The 20,260-nt window shown below is 48.3% G+C and overlaps 1 protein-coding gene across 4 annotated transcripts in view; it reads left to right on the top strand.

Moving 5' to 3' along the window:
• The window catches only part of ASB7 (ankyrin repeat and SOCS box containing 7), a 313,217-nt gene that overhangs the window by 259,617 nt on the left and 33,340 nt on the right, over positions 1 to 20,260 (top strand). The window lies entirely within an intron of this gene.

The raw sequence follows: 20,260 nt of genomic DNA, 5'->3' as shown, positions 1-20,260 counted from the left end.
ATTTGGGTTTCTGACTGGTACTAATGAGGAGTAAGTAACCTTTGCCCAGATAGTGTTAGCGTGTAAAAATTATAAAACGAGGTAATAGTATCATAAAATGTACTGCATTATGCTGCATTATTTGTCTTTAGTTGCTTTATAATTGAGTCAATCCTACCATAAAATGTGCTACTCCCCTGCTGCGTGATTCCAGTGGCCCTGTACAAGCGTGAAAAGTCTTCATGGGCCTTCCTGGTTTCGTATTTATCACCATGAGGTTAGTGCTCCTTGGCTTCATCACCTCACATGTTCAGCATTTAGCATGTTTATTTTCATTGTTTGTAGAGCATTTTGACCTGCGAAACTGTCAGTGCAGGGGATAAAAAGAATCCTTTTACTTCAAAACTAAACATAGGAACAGTTACATGTGGGCTATTTTGGTGCTTAACTTTAGGAATATTAGCATTCCATAGTGATCCACCGTCCTGTTCAGAAATCCTACTTTTAAAGAGGTAGATTCAAATCTTTTTCAGTTTCCCTGACCTAGTGAAACACAGCTTCAATATGCAGGAGATAAATATCTGAGTAGAAGGCCCAATACTAAAGTTACACTTGAAGGGCAATTTAAGTTCTAAAAAATTATTTGGAAAGTTCCCTGCAATATGTGAAGATGTTAATGCGCAAAAGTTAGATAACAACCTAGCATCTTTGATTTCGAGAGGCTAGTAAACTTGTTCTCAGTCCATACAAATGTAAAGGGAGTTTTTAGCAGTCTTGTATAGATCCGTGTTCCAGTTTCTGCCAACGGGTGGAAGTAAATGCTGTGCTATATATCAATTAACAATTGACTATCCATTTAAGGCAGCAGGTAATTTATATAGTAATCAAATATTGATCTCGTAAAAACAAGCAGAAGCTAATCGCAGCCATTTAGAAAAAGCCTGGCTGAGTGTACTGCAGGTGTCTAAGGCAAAATAAAGGAGAGGTGACAGTTAATGTACATTTTCTTGGTCTCTACAGATAAATAAAACCATTACTTAACCTTTTCACAGTAGTTTTGCAGCATGAGGCTGTTCTAGACTAAATTCCTGTACATTAGCCCAACATCTAGTAGTTGGGTCCGCAATGGTACTTTGTTAAAATAAGTAAATTAATGTGCAACCTGTTCGCTCTCAATTGCCAAAGAATCTTCTTGCAAAAATGGGGAAGTGGGGCATAGGAGTTCTTGAAGATGGGAACTAACAAGAGGTATGTAAGAGGGTGTGCGGTTTATTATGATTCAAGTAGGTGTTCCTATACCCCACCCTGTGTGCGAAAGCTAGAAATTAACTGTAAGCTTTTACTGGTCCATTCATTGGGTAGTAATGCGCCCACAAAGTTTATAATGGGGAGGAGCTTGCAAAAAAGTAACAGTGTCGCCATTAAGATGAATTAATACTTAATGTTTAGTTGAAAACTGGCACGTTAAGATGCATTCTTGTCTTAAGACACCATTGCAGTTTAAGCAGATTCTTACTCAAAGAACCTATCATAGTGCAGTGGTTTATACACCAAATGAAATTTACTCACTTAAAATGATATATTAAACATTTCTGTGTACATGTTGTGGCCAAAGTATACAGATCCTAACGGATTTCAAAACAGTGCCACTCCTTTAGAAATCCATATAACCCGAACGATATGTAGAGCTGAAGGAAAAAATAGTAGTTGCCTGAAGTAGTGAGCCTTATTCTGGAGGGCTAGGATTTGCGAGAAGAGTGGGAGGGGGACACTGAACTCTTAATAAGACCAGCCTTATGAACAGCTTATGAACTAGTATGAGGAATTGGGTGAAGTCTACGGACTGAATACCTCTCCAAATACTAGCATGCTTTCTCATTCCAATGTGGCTAGGGAGGTGGGAGCAGGAGGAGGTGCGTAGAGCGGCTGAGGTCCTTGACAGTCAATATTACCTTCTTGACAGAGATGCGATAGCCAGGAGCTTCTTCTGAACCCTTGCTCCCTTTTCATGAAACCCTCACAGACGTCCTTCTGGGAATCTGGTCCAAAACCAGCACAGGGGCCCCTGTGAACCGGATGATTGCCTGCCGTCACTGCCCTGCCCTACCCCAGGCGACTCAAACTCCCTCCCCGGGAGCTTGTTAGTCAAAGCCTTTACCTCCAATGGCACGTTCCCAGGGATTCGAAGAGGCTGGACAGTTGGGGCAAGACATTTTTTTCTTCTACTTGCCTTGCATTACGGTTGGTGAACACTGCATGCTTATTGGGCCGTTATTTCTACTTTCTGTGGGAAACTATTGCGCAAGTGCTGCCACAGGTCCTGGAGGACGCCCAGGCCATCTTCTCATAAGCCGTAGCAGACAGGAGAAATGCAGCAAAGTTTGCTGGGCTGTGCTGTGCCAGTTGATGTGCTGGGCAGAGCGCTTTTTACGATGCTGGCTGTTAGAAGCCACGCCTGACTGACAACATCTGGCTTTATAGGGGATGTTTAGGCTTCGCTCATGGACATGCCCTTTGATGGCACCTGTCTCTTTGGAGACGAAGTAGAGACAGCACTGGAGCACTTAAAGGACTCACAAGCTTCAGCCAAGTCCTTGGGCCTCTCAGCTACCTCCCATTCCCAGTCTGCCTTTCTCTCCTTTTGTGGCTATGGAAGGGGATTTTATGTATGCCAGCCTTACCGCAGCCACGAGCCGTGCAAGTTCCACAACCCCAGCGCAGACGAGGGTGAGATTCGTTCCAAACTCCTTGAGTCCAGTCGCCAGAGGTCAGGTCTAGCCACCACCTTATTTTATTTTTTTATTTTATTGAATTTGTATTGCGCTCAGCTACCCATAAAGGGTTTCCCGGCGCCAGGGACAGCCTAGAGAAGAGAGATAGGTATTTGCTGAAGCAGGAAAAGCAGAAAAACGTTTGATCAACTAAAACAGAAAGGTTTTTAGCTTTTTGCGAAAAGCCAAAAGATTGGTCTCCGTTTTGAGCATCAATGGAAGAGTATTCCACATCTTCGGCCCCAAATGGGCAAAAGAGCGACCTCCCATTTTTGTCAAGCGAATTCTAGGAATTACAAAGTTTGCTTGATTTGATGACCTAAGGGGACGGTTTGGCTGGTATGGTCGGACAAGATTGTGCAAATATGCAGGAGCAAAACCCTGACGGATCTTAAACATAAGGCACAAAGTTTTAAAAGCTACACGGTCAGCAATTTTTAACCAATGGAGGTCACATAGGGCTTGTGTTGCAGACATTCTGCGAGGAACATTGCACAGAAGGCGGGCAGCTGAGTTCTGCACAACTTGGAGTATATTCATTGTAGCTCTATCAGCTCCCAGATAGAGCACATTGCCGTAGTCGATACGGGACATTACAAGAGCCTGGACAACAGTTCGACGAGTAGACTCAGGCAGCATCCATAGGATCTTCTGCAACCAGCGTAGAGTATTAAAGCAGATTGCAGCGACCTTAGTTGCCTGTTGACGCATCGAGAGTTTCTCGTCGATTAGAAAGCCGAGGTTACGAACAACTGGCACGGGGGTAGGCAGTGGACCCATGTTACTAGGCCAATGTCTAGAACCCCACAGATCTTTGTTTGCCAAGTACGATAACCTCGGTCTTTTCACCATTGAGTTTTAACAGGTTAACCTGCATCCAGGCTGCAACCCGAGAAAGGCCGATTTTAAGGGCAGAGGTGTCCTGAGACCTACTGTCAGACAAGGAGAACACGATCTGCGTATCATCTGCATAGGAATAAATAGACAGACCGGCGTCCTCTACAATCGTGGCAAGGGGTCTGATGTAGATATTGAACAATAAAGGGCTCAATATAGACCCCTGCGGAACGCCATAAGCAGATGAACAGATCGCCGATTCAGCTTTGGTTGAAAATACCTGAAAGGTACGCTCATTAAGAAATGAAGCCACCCAGGCGAGCGCAGATCCTGCAACACCAAGGGAGTGAAGGGACTCTAGAAGAATGGAATGCGACACGGTATCAAAAGCTGCGCTTAAATCCAATAGTATAAGCGCAAAGGTCTCACCACTATCAATACCGTGTCGGAGTCGCTCAGTCACCCCCAGGAGTGCGGATTCGGTGGAATAATTGGCACGAAAGCCTGATTGGGATGGATGGAGATATCCCGTATTTTCAACAAATTCGTTTAGCTGAAAGTTGACGTGACGTTCTAGTATCTTAGAACAAGCTGGCAGCAGGGATATAGGCCTAAAGTTGGCCAGGTTAGCAATGTCCATGCCAGAATTCTTCTGTAGGGGAACGACCATGGCATGTTTCCATTCCTGTTCCACCCGAGATTCACTAAGAGAGATGTTAAGTAACCTCATTAGGAATCTGCGCGGTTCAAGGTCAAGTTGTTTCAGTATCCTCATAGGCTAGGGTCCCGAGGAGATCCTGACTTGATGCTTTTTAGGCATGACAGGAAGGAAACATCATCAAATAATTTCCAGTTGTGCAGAAACTCAGTGGGAGGGACAGAGACATTACAGCAAGAGCCAGGTAAAAAGGGATCAATAGGGGGAGGAAGAGACATTAAGGATTGGTGAATGTCTTGAACCTTCAATATAAAAAAATCCGCAATAGCATTACAATGTTTACCATCTAAGGCCGGCAACACAGGAACAGTATCAGCCCCTGTAAGTTTGTTAACAGTAGCAAACAGAGTCCGAGGACAATTTTGCACTGAAGTGATAGTAGAGGTAATGTAAATTGCCTTGGCCCCCTGCAAGCCTCCCTGCAAGCTTCAGCCCCTAACCCCTTCTAGTCTTGCCCTTCATGAACATGGTCGTCCAGTTGGTGGCAGGATCAGCCATCACCTCCACCACTGGCAAAACATTACTTCGGACAGGTGGGTACTCCAGGTTATCCAAAGGGGCTACTTCCTCCCCTTCGAGACCATGCCAACTTCATCCAACCGGCTGACCGAGGATCATCTACTTTTGCTTCAGGAGGATGACATGGCTCTCTTGGCCAAGGGAGACACAGAGAAGGTTCCAATACCAAAAGAAGGTGGGGTTGCTATTCCCGCTACTTTCTGGTTCCAAAAAAGAAAAAAAGGGCTTTTGTCCTATGCTAGACCTACAGCCCCTCAACTACTTCCTAAAAAAAGAGAAATTCAATATGGTCACATTGGGTCCGGTCATGTCTACCCTGGACCCAGGAGACAGGATGGTAGCGTTCGTTTTACCGGACGCCTATTTGCACATCCCCGTCTTGCCTGCCCACATGCGTTACCTGTGATTCACGGTGGGCCATGAGCACTTTCAGTTCACAGTGCTCACTTTTGGCCGTACCAGCGCACCTCAGGTGTTCACCAAGGTGATGACGGTGGTCGCGAATCCTCTGTGGAGATTAGGATTGCCAGTCTGGATTGCCAGTCTTTCCCTATCACAATGACCAGCTCGCCCCAGGCTGTCATCTCCCTCCTCCAGACTACGGAGCACATTCTGCATTTGCTGGGGTTCACTATCAACATGCCAAAGTCCTACCTGACTCTCACTCAGATGCTCCCTTTCATCAGTGTGGACACAGTGCAGTTACGGCCCAAGACTATGATACAGAGGGAACTGCACAAGACCTGCAGTGGTGGCTGGAGAACTGCAGTGGGGGTCAGAGACAGACCCCTCTCCGTTCCCCAGCCAGATCTCACAGTAGTGACCTATGCGTCACTTCTGGAATGAGGCAGACATCTGGGAGAGGTGGCGAGCGGAGGACCCTGTTCTCGGGCAGAATCCAGACTCCACATGAACATGCTGGTGCTCAGAGCGATCCAGTTGGTATTGAACACCAACTATCTAGCCTTTTGAAAAAAGCTCAAGACTCATCTTTTCTAGCTCCATTTCCCTCGCTGTGTTGTACCGCTTTTGTCCTCAGCGCGGAGATACCCCATATGGGGTGAGTCAAGCGCTTTATAAATGTTTAAAATAAATAAATACATTGAAAGCCTATCTACCCTCCATCAAAGGAAGGCTAGTTCAGGTGTTCACAGACAACAACATCGCCATGTTGTACTACAACAAACAAGGCTGAGTTGTGTTGTGGACTCTTGTCACGAGGCCCTGCGTCTCTGGACATGGCTGGAACTGCAGGGATAGCACTGGTGGTTCAACACCTGGCATGTTCCCTTACCGCCTGGGAGGACAAACTCAGCCATCGATGCCTAGAGGACGAAGAGCGGCATCTCCATCCGGAGGTGGCGCAAGGTCTTTTTCAGCAGTGGCGAGAACCTTGGCTAAATCTGTTAGCCTCCGCAGAAGACATGCAATGTAAGCAGGTTTGCGTGTTGGGTTTCCCAAGGCAGCTTTCGCTTTGAGATGCTTTTAATCTCGAGTGGAGCTCAGGCCGCTGGTCTTCCTGCCCATGTTTACCCAGCATTACTGCCTGGACAGTCGCGTGTGCAGAGATGGTCATTTTGCCTGTTTGGTATTGCAGAACTTTCTAGTCTCTTCCGGGGATGGTAGGGTTTGGGTATCTATTCAAAGGTAAAGAATCTGTGGCTAGATATCTCTAACAGATGAACAAGTTACTTAACTTCGGTAATGCCTTATCTGGTAGAGGCAGTATCTAGCCGCAGATTCCTTACCGACCCACACAGCCTCCCCACACTGCGGACCAGTTTCTAGGGTTACGGATGATCCCTTAAGGGGCCCTAGTTTTTAAACACCAATGTTAGTACTCTTCATGGCTCCGCGTTTCTGGCATGGAAAGTCGTGATAACTAACAGACATCAGCATGTCGCGATAGCACCTATATAGGTGACGCGGATGTCCATTCCGGTGCAGGCAACCTCGCTTGTAGCCAACCGATGCCACCTACCGGCTCGCAGGACTATTGCTTGAATACAAATCTTCCGTAACCAGTCTGACGCCTGGGAAATTCAAAGGTATGTAATCTACGGCTAGATACTGTCTCTACCAGATAAGGCATTACCGAAGGGAAGGAACTTGTCCATCATGGTTGTAATAAAAATTCAAAAAAAGGAATCGGAGTCAAAAATGTTAAGATAAAATCCACTACCAATAATTAAATCAGAAGAACCATACATTAAACAATAGTATAAAGATGGTTTCTATTGGACATTTTAAAAAGGAGCCCACAGCTGAACATACACCAGGGCTATCTAACGGATGCAAATAAAGCTATGCCATCCTGCACTTACAGAATTTATATTTACGTAGCACTGGCTTAAAATAGCATTGTGTATAGGAAAAATATAATTTACAAAAGAAAACACAGTGCAGCAAAGTTTCGGAACACACTTCATCAGACGGGCATATTCATATATTAGAAGAGCCAAGTTTGCCTTTTTTTTTTCTTGTGAATTTATAGAGCGCAAATTGTTGCCCGGGGGCGTCCAAGCGCTAGGAAAGCCAGAGTTTACCAGGGGCAAGAAGGGGAGGCAGACAGTTAGTAAGAGGATGCAAACAAAAAGGTCTTTAATTGCTTGCGGAACTCCGTGAGGTTAGGGTTCGCTCTAAGGTGGGGTGGCAGGGTATTCCAGGTCTTGGATGCGTTGTATGTGAACGTCCTTCCGCCAGATCTGGATCTTTTTATTTTTGGCACCACTGCCAGGAAGGTCTGGCTGGAACGAAGACTACGGTTAGGGGTGTAGTGGGTAACCAGATCACGTGTGATGCTGGGTCCTAAGTCCCAGAAGGCTTGATGAGCTATACATAGTGTTTTAAACAAAACTCTCTGCCGGATCGGAAGCCAGTGAAGGCTGATCAGTCCGGCCCTCACTGATTGCCTGCGGGGAATTTTGAGCAGTAGGCGCGCTGCGCAATTCTGTACAATCTGCATCCTGCGTAGGGTGTATTCTGGGGCGCCAAGGTAGAGTACATTATTAAAATCAAGGCGTGATTGAATAAGACCTTGAATGGCTACCTGTTTTGCTTCCAGGGGGAGGAGGGGAAATATTTTGTGTAGCACCCTCATAATACCAAAACAAGTACAAATTTGCCTTGTGGGAAACCTAGCCCCATCTGATGGAGCCTAATCTGAACCGGGACAACCGCATACGTTCCCAAGTTCCTTGAGCCAAGCTCAGATATGGTGTCGGCTCCAGCGTAGTTTGTACGAGACCGTATTCCTTGACTGAGGGCTTAATTAATTCTCTATCCTCCCTCTGAGCCCTTCTGTCAGATAAAAAGCTTTTCCTGATCGACCTTTTGTCCTTCTTTCATATATCGGTAGGATTCTTTAAATTCGAGGGGCAGCCAAGAGCAAACATTGTCTCCCCGATATATTTAAGCCAGAGAATCCTAATCCCCAAGAACAAGAAACACAATCCAAGCTTGCTCATTGCACCAAATTGAGCATGAGGAGCCAAGGTTGATCTGATCCACGACATATTCTATGTCTAATTCTTGGTGGATAGAAAAGTGTGATTTTGACACGGGAACCCCCAGTATGTGCCGGCACATTCTATTTCCCTCAATTTGAATACAGCTCCCATCCTTGTAACCATATACCCCCACTCCAAAGGGTAGGATGAGACATTTCCTTCTATAGATCTTGAGTATGGGTTATATTTTTCCCTTTGGAGGAAACAAGAGAACATTGAACCAATTGGCTGCAAAAAACTATTTTTTATTTTGCTGGCACACGGTGCCCATGTACTGATGCTGTCAAACATCAGACTAAGATATGGAAACTGACTCACTTTCTCGATAGTCCTGCCCCCAATACTCATGCAATGGGTTTGGACAATTCAATTTTTTTGCGCCACAAACCATAATATATGTTGATGGCTGGTTGGTTTCTAAGTCTAATGGTTTCATAAATGAAACAAAAGTGGCAATTAATAAATTGGGACATTAGTCATCCTGGCGAGCAACAACGCATCATCTGAGTTCAGAAGTGCTGGAATTGCTTTTTTGTATATCACTGGGACTTCTGATCCAAGATTCACATGGTCGGATTCCCAACCATTATATAAAGCAAAAACAGCACAGGTGCCAACACTCAACCCTGATGGACTTCCCGTTTTACTGAAACGGAAGCAAAAGGTGCATGTTTAAGCATTGTTCTTCTACGTGGACCAAAGGAGTTATCTATCTAATACTATTCTCTCAAAGATCTTAATGGTAGAGTCGAGGAGGGAGATAGGTTGGTCGCACTTTGGATCCTGCACGTTTCCCGTTTTAAAAACTGGCACAATTATTGAGGAGTGCCAGGAAAGTGGGATGCCAACCTTGCATGCAGAATTTGATGAGGGAGATAGGTTGGTCGCACTTTGGATCCTGCACGTTTCCGGTTTTAAAAACTGGCACAATTATTGAGGAGTGCCAGGAAAGTGGGATGCCAACCTTGCATGCAGAATTTGATATTTGTAAGCAGAGGGGCCCCTAAGGGTTTTCCTAGTATAGATTCTTAGGGATCCCATTGGCCCCAGAGGCCTTTTTAGAAGGACTGTTAATAATAGCAATAAACTTCTCCACTGGAGAAAATTAAATATCCAAGGGCAAAACACAATAACCATCAGTCTCTCTCTCTTGGTTACAATAAATGTTTCCAAAATGGTGCATTCATTCCTCAGGACCTATGTGCATATTAACTCTGTTACATGTAGTATCTGAGAAAAGACAAGCGTGTGTTGCCTTCCAGTCGAGAAGGCCTAGTAGTCTTTAGTTTGACAAGCGTGCACCAAGGTTTTGCAGCGTGAATCTTTTTGGATTCACTATGCTGTGCATTATTCCGCGGTCTGGTGGTTGGGTCCGGTATCGGAGTCTTTTCTATGGGTTTTTTTTTTCGTAGCCCAGGTGGGCGTCGAAGTCCCACCTTTTGGTGTACTTCCTGTGACGTCGACAGGCGCCATCTTCAGATTATTTATTCCGCGGTTGGGTCTGGATCGTTCCCGAAGGGGCTCCAGATATTTTTGGAGAAAGAAGCCAAAAGCAATTTTTTGGACGAGAAAGGATTGGAAAGACAACAAGAGACCACACCATCGAAGGGGACAACGAAGGAGAAGGAGAACTTCAAGAACTTCGACGTCCATCGGAGAATGCGCGCTCAGGGGGCCCCCTGAACGCAAGAGATGGACAAAACACCATTTAAATTCTGGCGTAACTGCCACCACAAGTACGCGCAGAAGGATCAGCACTCGGTTTGTAACCTCTGCCTACTGGTCGACCACGAGAGCAGGGACTACAACGCCTGCTCCGTCTTCATACCGAAAACTCTTCGAGTGAGAGCGAGGCAGAGGATAGCCAACACCAACATGCAGGACAAGGGCCAGACACCATCCCTTCGAGACCTGGGGCTCTCATCAGACGAAGAGGACAACGTCGCCGGAGAAGACGATGGCTACACGGTCTTAGAGACCGATAATAAGAAGACTCCTATAAAGGTATGAGACTCTACGGCCCCTAAAGCCCCGAAAGACACTCGACAGTCTGACCCAGACTCTCAAAAAAGCGAGGGTAAGTCCTCAAAAGCGCCGACGCCGAAAGCTTTGGCGTCCGCGGCTACACCCAGGCCCATCGGATCCTCAGAGAAGGACTCCCAGGCGCCAAAAGCTGGAGAACAGCAAAAGACGTCGAAAAGTGTCCCCGAAAAGGAACGTTTGACGCCGAAAGAAAAGGACCCGAAGAGTACTTCGGCAAAGATAAAGGACCCAAAAGCCAGCTCGGCGCCGACCTATCCGCCAAAGAGAGCGGCCGAACCATTCGACGCCGAACACGCACCGAAATGGAGAAGAAAAAGAGACGGCTCGAGGCCGAAATGGAGAACATCCTGCAGTGGAAAAAAGAATTTGACGCCAGGGTGAAGGACTTATTGATCCCGACGAAACCGAAGCCACAGATTGTTGAGATAACCGAGGAGGAGGAGGACTACGACGTCGAAGGACAGTCTGGAAGCCTGGATGGGCTGGAAGATCCAGAAGAAGAAGCCTCCTACTACGAAGATGAGGGGGACGACGACCAGAGGACATTCCTCTGCTCTGCATCCTCGGAGACACAAGAAATAGAGTGGCAAGACATCGACACCGAGAGCCCAGAAGAGAGCGTGGACACATATCCTTCGAGGCTCTCGCCACCTGATGACATTGGGGTTTACAACACAGTCATCAGAAATGCAGCAACAGCTTTCGGTGTAAAACTCGACCAGGAAAAACAGAAGGCAGATTTCTTTCTAGAGACACTGCTCCCAACACAAACCGGGAGCCAGTACCTACCCGTGCTCAAAAGCGTCAAGGCACAGGGGAAAAAGGCTTTCAAGGAACCTGCAACCTGCAAAGCAGTCACACCCAGGACGGAGAAAAAGTACAAGCATTCCCCGAAGGACCCACCCTACATTCAGGGATCGGTCACGGCGGATTCCATCATCGCAGCAACAGCAAGGAAGAGGGCTAATGTGCCAACAACTTCAGGGCCACCCCCAGACAAGGAAAGCAGAAGGATGGACCTGGCTGGGAGAAGGATCGAACAGAATGCCGCAATGCACTGGCGCATGGCAAATTCCAAGGCACTGCTGAACAGGCACCAGCACCAGTACCAGGTCTTGGACGAACTGGGCCAGTACTCAAACACTTCCCTCAGGAACATCGGCAAAGGGCTGCCCACCTCGTGGAGGAGGGGAAGAATGTGGCAAATTCTTGCCTCAAAACTGCCTTGGACGGGGCTGACACGTCCAGCAGACTCATGATGATGGGCATCACAGAAAGAAGGCAAGCCTGGCTCAGGATTTCAGGCTTCAAGCCGGGGGTGCAACACAGCATCCTGAACACCCCATTCAACGGAGAGACACTGTTCGGGGCTCCAGTGGATGAGAAGCTCACCCAACTGAAGAAAGATAACGAGACTGCAAGATCCATGGGGGCATTGCAGTTGAGAGGATCAAAGAGGGGCACCCCGTCACGAAGACCTAACGGGAGGAGAGGAAACCAGCCAGGAACATCGCACCAGGCGTTCCAGCAGTCCCACCAGGTCGACACCCAGACACAGCAAGGGCAACAAAAGCAATCCTGGCAGTACCAACAAGGAGGCCAGTCCTTTCGCGGGAGAGGGAATGGACAAAATAGAAGGGGGGACAACAACCTACCTCTAAGTGACTTGGTCACGCTGCATGTGCCCACCCATGCAAAAACTCCCAGGGTGGAGCACGGATACAACAACAAGGAGTTACGCGAGCTAAACATCTGCGAACACGTAACACCAATGGGAGCAAGACTAAACCTTTTCTTCCAGGAGTGGAAGAAAATAACCACAGACAAATGGGTACTCAACATCATACAGCACAGATACTGCATAGAGTTGGAAAGGAGACCGCCAAACAGAAAAACGAAAAGAAGGGCGCTAGCAAAGAAAGAGCTAGAGCTACTTCAAGAGGAAGCAAAAGAACTCCTGCAACAACAGGCCATCGAACCAGTACCTTACAGAGAAAGGAACAGGGGAGTGTACTCAACCTACTTCCTAGTACCAAAAGTGGACGAGACAATGAGACCCATCCTGGACCTAAGGTTCTTAAACTAATTCATAAGAAAACAAAAATTCAAGATGACATCCTTACAGGAGGTACTTCCTCAATTACAAGGCGGAGACTTCATGGTCACCATAGACCTCAAGGATGCCTACCTGCACATCCCAATGAACAGGGGGCACAAGCATCTGCTCAGATTTGTCATCAACAAAGACCACTACCAGTTCACAAGCCTGGTGTTCGGACTAAAAACGGCACCAAGGGGCCTTCACAAAGTGCCTCGCAACAGTCGCAGCACACCTAAGAAGGAAAGGGATACACCTATACCCTTACCTAGACGACTGGCTAATAAAAGCAAGTTCATACAGGGCCTGCAAGCAGCACGCACAGAGAGTGACAAGCACACTGATGGCCCTAGGATTCTCCATCCACTGGGGGAAATCCTCAATGAGACCAGAACAGGTAAAAATCTTCCTGGGAGCACAGATCCAACACCTTACAAAACAAGATGTTCCCCAGCGAGAAGAGAACGCTAGCACTGCTGAAGGAGACGCGACTCTACCAGAAGGGCCGAGCTCTGACAGTGTGGACGGCGAGCAAAGTCATGGGCATGATGGCGTCATGCATACACCTAGTGCCAAATGTACGGCTACACATGAGACCTTTCCAGGAATGGCTACAGGAACAATGGTCACAAGCTACAGGTCGTTGGTCGACCTGCTAGCCATACATCTACCAGGGAAAGACAATGTAGAAGCAGTCTGGCTCAGCAGACAGACATCTGCATCCCACGAGTGGGAGCTCAATGGACAGGAAACGAAGAAGCTGTTCGACAAGTGGGGAACACCGTCAATAGACCTGTTTGCAACACACCAAAATGCAAAATGCCGAAACTTCGCATCCAGGCAACCAGGGGAAGGGTCCCTGGGGAATGCCCTATGGATAAGCTGGTTGAAGACATTTGCTTACGCTTTTCCCCTGATACCTCTGATACACAAGGTACTCAACAAGTGCAGAACCAGCAACATGACTCTGATACTGGTCGCACCACAGTGGGCCAGGCAGACATGGTACTCACATATAATGGAGATGACACAGAGTGCACCACACAGATTCGGGAGAAGGAAAGACCTACTCTCCATGCAAAACGAAGAGGTGCTGCACCCAGAGCCAGAGAGCCTCAGCCTAGTAGCATGGCTCCTGAGGACATAGAGTTTGCGCATCTGAATTACCGGAAAGCACCCTGAGGGTACTACGGGAAGCAAGAAGACCCAGCACACGGAAGTGCTATGTGTCAAAGTGGAAGAGATTCACACTGTGGTGCAGGAAGGAAAAGCTGCACAAAAAGATGCAGAAGGACTCAACAGTGCTTAAATACCAATCAATCAATCAATCACGTCATTTGTATAGCGCACTGCTCACCCGGAGGGGTCTCAAGGCGCTGGGGGGGGGGGAGGGGTCCGTCACTGGTCGAAAAGCCAGGTCTTGAGTTGCTTCCTGAAGGAGAGATAGTCCTGGGTCATCCGTAGGTGGTGGGGAGGGAGTTCCATGTCTTGGCCGCCAGGTAGGAGAAGGATCTTCCTCCGGCGGTGGCTCTGCGGATGCGTGGTACGGCGGCGAGGGCGAGGCTGGTCGATCGTAGCTGGCGGGTGGGCGTGTAGAAAGTCAGGCGGTTGTTGAGGTACTTGGAGCCCAGGTCGTGGAGAGCCTTGTGTGCGTGGGTGAGGAGTCTGAACGTGATCCTCTTGCTGACGGGGAGCCAGTGCAGGTCTCTCAGGTGGACGGAGATGTGGTTGTGTCGGGGGATGTCCAGGATGAGTCTTGCCGAGGCGTTCTGTATGTGCTGTAGTCTTTTCTGGAGTTTGGCTGTGGTTCCGGCGTAGAGGGTGTTCCCGTAGTCCAGTCGGCTGGTGACGAGTGCCTGGGTGACCGTCTTCCTGGTTTCAGTGGGGATCCATCGGAAGATCTTGCGGAGAATGCGCAGGGTGTTGAAGCACGATGATGAGACGGCGTTGACTTGTCTGGTCATCGCGAGGGTGAGGAGTCCAGGATGAAGCCCAGGTTACGTGCGTTGTCCGTTGGCTTGGGAGTGGTGCCCAGGGCAAGGGGCCACCAGGATTCGTCCCAGGCGGAGGGCGATGATCCTAGGATGAGGACTTCCATCTTGTCTGAGTTCAGTTTCAGGCGGCTGTTCTTCATCCACTCGGCGACGTCTTTCATCCCTTCGTGAAGGCTGGCTCTGGCGGTGGCGGGGTCGTTGGTGAGGGAGAGGATCAGCTGGGTGTCGTCGGCGTAGGAGATGATGTTGAGGTTGTGTTGGCGTGCGATGGCTGCGTGAGGGCTCATGTAGACAGTGTAAAGCATTTGTTGCACACACTCAGCCAGCAAAGGGTTTCACACACTCAAAGACTGAACTCCAGGCCAAATGATTTTATACCAAATATATAGTTGCTTTATTTCTAGAACCAACAGGTATCACAATATACTGTTCTCAATATGAGAGGTCTCAGATGAGTACTTTGCAGAAAGGCAATAAACTTTGTAAACACAATAGATACAGGGGTTGCAGCAGGCAACACAATTCTACACACAATTTAGCATTGAGCTCAATGGGTTTTCCTATTTAAACACGGTTGATTACTTTGTAGATTACTTTGGTAGTTCCAGGACTGGATCCTAGATTCAGTCCTGGGGTCTAAGCTGAAACCAATTTAGTAAAAACGTTTTAGTTATTGCAGTGATTTTTCAGGAATATAAAGCTATTTTAAAAGTTCAAACTTTTCAACAGAAATCTGGCAATGTTATCCAATGGGAGAAAATTCAGGTTGCAGGTAAAGTACGATCTCGTTACTTTTGTAATCCAGTAGTGGGCTCCTGGGTCCAGCACTGGGGTCTCGATTTAAAACAGGTAAGTAATTATGTTTCAGTATTTCGTATGATTTTTAAAGAATATTTCAAGTTTTCAAAAGTATTCAGAAGAAATTTCATAGAAAAGCAGACAATGGATTCCTATGGAGAAAATACAGATTACGGGTAAACCCGGTTCAGATTACTTTTGTGGTTCAATACTGGGCTACAAGGTACAGTATTGGCTTCTCTCCTGATCACAGGTGAATACTTCGGAATTCGTTACTCGGATGATTCTATAGGAATATTTCAAGTTTTCAAAAGTAGGCACCAGTCAATGTTATCCAATGGCAGGTAAGTAAGTTACCGGTTTCCAGGTGAGTACTCGGCTGGTGAAGTTAAGGTTCTGGGCATAGACTCAGGGGTCCCCCAGGGTCAGGTAGGTAGAGTTGGTTCACCCTCAGCGGCCGGGTGCATAGGTAGTTAGGCCCAATGTTATCCAATGAGAGGCAGAGGGCCTCCGGTTGGTGGCTGCTGGCTAGCAGGCCACGCGGCTGTGGGAGCTGAGCGCCTGGTCACTTGCTCAGGGCAAATGGGGCAAAGGTGGCATGGCTAGCGGCACTCGGGCGGCTGGGTGCTTTTGAGCCGTCGGGCGCTCAATGGTATTCAATGGCAAAGGTCACAAACGAACAAAGGCTGCAGGTTCGGGGACAGAGACTCTTCAAGGGCGACCACCACTTCGAGAGGTAAGTTGGGATCTTGGAGCACAGGTAGGTACCCCAAAGGAAGGCACAGGGGGCTGTAGGGCGCCGGGTGCAGGGGTGTCTTTAGGTGTCAGGAAAGCTTACCCTCGGCTAGTTGCGGTTGGAGGGGCCCCTGGTTCTGCATCTGCACGTGTCGTCTGGTTCATTGAAGAGGGTCTTTGGGCATTGGACTTCGGGTCCCAGTTGCCGGGGGGACGTCCTCGTGGTCTTGGATCACTTGGGCATGGGCCGGGCTCGGCGGGTGCAGAGTGGGCTGGTCCGGAGCTTCCTGGCTCGCACCAGGGGTGTTGTTGCAGCAGAGCATCTGCTGATGGGAGTCCCAGTCTTTAAGAGGGTCAAGGCAGGCAGGTCCTCGGGGTGTCCAAAGGTTGCTGTCCGCTGGAGTCGCCAGAGTTTGGGCAGGATCAGGTTCCAGGATCGATTGGCCGGTAGGGCTGGGGCCAAGTCAGTTGTGGTCGTCCTGTTGTTAGCAGCTGCACAGCGGGTCTTCCTCTTGATCTTCTTTCTTCTTTTCGTATCGGGATCTGAGGAAGGAAGGTTCAGGGAGCCCCTAAATACTGAATTTAGGGGCGTTACAGGTAGGGCAAGGGCAGGGACCAATAGGTCCCAGTCCTGGGGTGGGTACACCCCATAGCCTGCTCCTCTCCTGTGGGAGGGGGGCAGGAGCCTAGCTGTGATTGGGCAGGGCTCCAATCTTCAAGAAGGCCGGTCCCCGGGGTCGTGCTTCACCTAGTCTCCCCCACCTGAGGGGTGGGGTTGGCACAGGCTGCCCCCCCTTTCCAGACGTCATTTTTACCTCCAGTCTTCCCGCCAGAGTTGGGGTCAGGACTGGTGGGGACCAGTTGCTGGGTACAGCAAATGGTCTGGAGAAGCTCACAGAGGCGGCAGGCCATTGAAGCTTCCCCCTGCCCATCCTGGGGGAGGAGACCTAGCACCTCGTCCAGGATGTGCATGGTTGCAGATCTCCACCTCGCCCGAACCATCAGGGTACGCAGAAGAGCAGGTGGCCGAGCTTTCAAGTCCATGGCCCCAGCCCTATGGAATTCCATCCCACTTGAGGCACACGCCACACAAGACCACTGGCTCTTTCAGAAACAAATTAAAACCTGGCTGTTCGCCTCCATTTAGGAACTCACCGGCTGCCTTAAAGTGCTCTCATTTTCCGCCTACCCAGCTGTGCTTCACCGGCCAGTCTGTCTGCAAGCGCTGGGACGCCCTGTTGCTGGGGCAGCCATGCGCTATACAAGCAAAATTAACATAACATAACAGGAGAGCGGGGGGCTCTCCACCCAGGGGTCCAGCAACATGTCTGCTGTGTGGCATCCTAGGCAGCCTCTCAGTCCAGACGTGGATTGTGGTTAGGTTTCAGGGGGCATCTCTAAGATGCCTTCTGTCGTGCATTTTTCATTAAATCTCACACTGGCATCAGTGTGGATTTAATGTGCTGAGAAGTTTGACAACAAACTTGTCAGTCTTCGGTGTAGCCATTATGGTGTTGTGGAGTTCATAATGTCGACCTCCCAGCACCATATACTCTTAATGGCATCAATGTACTTACAGTGCCCAGGAATGGCCCTGGGTACTGTAGGGGCACAGGTCTCATGCACCTGTGCCCACACCACTGTCATAGGGCACCCAGCTAGAGGGGTGACTGATGTATGCCAGGGCAGTGGGTTTGTGGGCATGGCACACAGGGATGTGTGACATGTCAACTCTTTGTTTAGTTCTGTACTTAGGCACTCAGCCTGCAAAGGCAGGGTGTGGGTGCCAGGGTACAGCGCCCCTTAGGGTGGCACAATAAGTGCTGCATTCCTTAGGGGTCTTCTCTGTTCATCATGCCCTGGGTACTTAGGGTACCATTTACTGGGTGCTGACAGGTGTGCAGAGATGCAAATTGGGTTTTAGTTCAACACAGTTTTAGGGAAGGAACACAGGCCCTGGGTACCTGGTTGGCAGGAGCCCAGGGCACACTCAGTCAAAGCACATCAGCAGTCAGAAAAAAGTGGGGGCATACCAATGCAAGAAAGATGGCATTTTCTCACGTGTTGCTTAAACGGCGACCCAAAGCTACCTGGAAACTTTGCTGGGAGGTGGTTAATAGTACTGAAAGGGCGCAAACTGTCAGTTTTGGGGTGGAACAATTGAAACCAAATCATGGGTTAAGTGACAGTCCTTACTACATCGTCAATCATTATCCTACAATTCAGATAAGGCCATGAATCTATTTCCAGTCCAGAATGGGTCAGCATGGCGGCAAGATTGTGTCTTTCCAAGCTGTATGCAAAGATGTAGATGGGCCCAGATGTTTATAGAAAAAAACGGGAGGTAATATCTTTATTAGTCCATGCCCTAATTTGTACCATAATTTCACCTACAACTATCGGCCACCGAAAGTTTAGAATTATGCAATCTCCTTGAAACTTCCGAGGCAAAGGGCCCACCCCTCCCCAACCCTATGTATCAGAAGAATCTTTTTGTAAGCATTACATTTGACGTTGAAGTGGAACAGCTAGGTCACATTATTTTTCACCTGATTTAGAGATTGTCTCTCTGGATGCCAAACTAGGTAAGTTGACCAGTACCGCCACTGATGGACATACAGACTGTGAGGTAGTCTAGTTGAGCCTGATTGTTAGATGTAGCCAGATGCCTACATTCTTGAGATTGAGTACTGTTCTGGCTGATGGTACCAGGAATAGGCCCGGAAGGACTCATTTCATGGCCATTATAAATAGCTTCCCTGAAGGTGGTCGATAGACCAGTTGATTAGGAGTTGGAACTGCACTGGTTCACTGCCTAACTGGCCTTACCACACACCCCTCTCTATAATTTCTCAGGAATTTATCAATTGCCGGGGCACCCACTGACGCCCTGTCATCTTCATGGATAACATGGCCAGTAGGTAAGGCCTCACTCAGTGACTGGGGGCTCAAAGGTAAGTCTGTCTTGTTAGCAGGGAGAGAGAGAAAGAGACATGGCACTCTGCCAATTCAGTCTCTTTTTAGCGTGAGCTGTAGGGGTTATCTGTTGTGTTACCTTTTGGCCTGAGGTAGTGCCGAAGTAATTTTCTGCTATGCCTTCATAATATGAAAATGAAAGACTAATTGAGAAAAAGTTCTGATGTGCATGAAGCTCCAAGTGCTTGAGAATACCTTACATATACCTGGGTAGATGGTCAAAATAATTCAATAAGAGATGGAGCTCTACCAATTTCAAATAAACAAACAAGAAGGGCATGCAAACTGTAACATATAAAGTTCCTGATAAGGGAGGCCACAGCCCTTGAAAGATGAAAACCAAGGAGGATGGCCCAGCCCAGCTTCTTCCTGGCGAAGATGCACCCGCCCTTGGCCCAGGCTCTGCCCACACTGCAGGCAAACGATGTGCTTGCAGCAAGGCCCCCTCATCCTACCACAGAGATTCCTAGGACTTGAAGTCCCCCAACATGTGCCCCAAACAATTAGCAATCCTGTATTTTAAGCCAACACAATAGGACAACTGAAGAGTTACTGTGTTACAACAGCTATGGATCGATCAGCCATGCTTTAACTAAAAAGACACTTGTTGAGGCAAATGTGGTTGAGGAGGCCTTTAAGATTTTGTTCATGGTATGCCTATTTGTAGGGCGAACGTCTCATCCTGGCGTGTATCCAGCTCTAGATGTGAAGGTGACTGTGCTGGGTAAGTCTGTGGTGTAGGTGAACAGCCAATATTTCACTTTCTTGCAGAACTCGAGGACTGGCACAGCAGCTCGGATGCACAGGTGGTGGAGGTTCATTCTGCTTTGGGTGCGAGGTACGAGAAGGGGCAACCATAGGCTAAGGCACTTGCAGGGGATTTGCGTGAGCTGAAGGCTAGCCAAGTGGAGGTTTCTAATCGGGTGTGGACTTGGATACAGCTGTTGCGGAAAGAGGAACATGTTGTGCAATGCTTTGTACGTGTGTGAGGAGCTTGAAAATACATTTGTGGATGGGAAGCCAGTGGAGCTCTCTAAGGAGCAAGGTAATGTGTGTGCATGGTAGGGGCCAGAGTATTAGCCTGGCTGATGTGTTTTGCATGAACTGAAGTCTTCTTGTCATTGCCTTAGTTCAGTTTGCTGGTGACAAGGGCCTGGGCGACAGGTCGTGTGTATTGATCTGGAGCCATTTGAAAATTTGTTGTGAGGATCTTCAGTGTGTAGAAACAGGAGAAGGCTACTGTTGACTAGTTCTTTACCCCTTGGGATGATTAGCGCACTATA

The sequence above is a fragment of the Lissotriton helveticus genome, chromosome 3_1, assembly GCF_964261635.1.
Source record: "Lissotriton helveticus chromosome 3_1, aLisHel1.1, whole genome shotgun sequence".
Classification (NCBI taxonomy): Eukaryota; Metazoa; Chordata; class Amphibia; order Caudata; family Salamandridae; genus Lissotriton; species Lissotriton helveticus.
Note: the sequence above shows the minus strand (reverse complement) of the source record. Positions and strands in the feature narration are given on the sequence as shown.